The 1,062-nt window shown below is 41.1% G+C and overlaps 1 protein-coding gene across 2 annotated transcripts in view; it reads right to left on the reverse strand.

Moving 5' to 3' along the window:
• The window catches only part of LOC101862834 (MLX-interacting protein), a 21,285-nt gene that overhangs the window by 18,794 nt on the left and 1,429 nt on the right, over positions 1 to 1,062 (reverse strand). The gene's annotated exons all lie outside the window — the stretch shown is intronic.

Consider the following 1,062-nt stretch of genomic DNA (forward strand, 5'->3'; position numbering starts at 1 on the left):
GTGTGTGTGTGTGTGTGTGTGTGTGTGTGTGTGTGTGTGTGTGTGTGTGTGTGTGTGTTAAGGATTCGGAACCGGGGGCAAATGGTGATTTGTGGGTGTGGGGGAGGGATGTTAAATGGAGTGGTGGATTGAAATTTAATTGATAAGATAGGGGCGTACGTGTACGATATCCTTAGATCTGCCACTATGGAGGCGTTTGAAAAATCAATCGGGTGTCTTTGACCTCTCCTGTTACAGTTACAGATAGATCTGATCTTTGTTTTCTGTAAATGTTAAGTCCAAAATGTGACACGAGGCAATTTTGTTGGGAGACTGGGTGGGATAGGGGTGGGGGTGTCTTTTAGTTTCCAAGAACTACATGTATTACAATGAATTGTATAAGCCAGAAATGTACATCTTGTCATTAATGTCATTCTCTACCACGAAAATAACTAACAGAAATCAGATACCATTTTATTGTCACCAGGTATACTATTAAGTGTGTCTCTCTCCCTCCACCGCCCCCCTCCCCCGAAAAAAATGAACCCCAGACAAACACAGAGCAAGTTCCCTCTCGCTTGATGGAAGGTAAAAATCTCCATGACAATGCAGTACATATGTACCTTGTTATGAGTTAGATGTGCAGTGATGTGTAGTAGTACACATGATGTACTTTAGGGACCGTTAAAAAATTATGAAGTCAGCTAAAATTTGGCCGAAAATGCACCCTCTCCTCCCTTGTCATCTTCTGTCATCCTTCCCAGGGGACACCCCCCCCCCCTCAGTTGACGTTAACCAAAATATAATCTATATTTTCAGATAGAACCTGTACAGGATGAATTTTAGTTCATTTTATTAGGCAAAAATAATATGATATGGTCCAATTTAACTGTGTTGTTACTTTTAGGAAGAAAATGAGGTCTATGATATTTGTTTCTCCTTTTCTTGTCTTTTCTTTTGTTTCCTAACTTTTTAGAGCATCATGATCGACGTCAACTTTGTAAAGACCCACCCTCTCCTCCCTTGTCATTTTCTTTCATCCTTCCCTGGGGACCCCCATTTTCTTTCATCCTTCCCTATGGG

Source organism: Aplysia californica, unplaced genomic scaffold (assembly GCF_000002075.1).
Source record: "Aplysia californica isolate F4 #8 unplaced genomic scaffold, AplCal3.0 scaffold00705, whole genome shotgun sequence".
NCBI lineage: Eukaryota > Metazoa > Mollusca > Gastropoda > Aplysiida > Aplysiidae > Aplysia > Aplysia californica.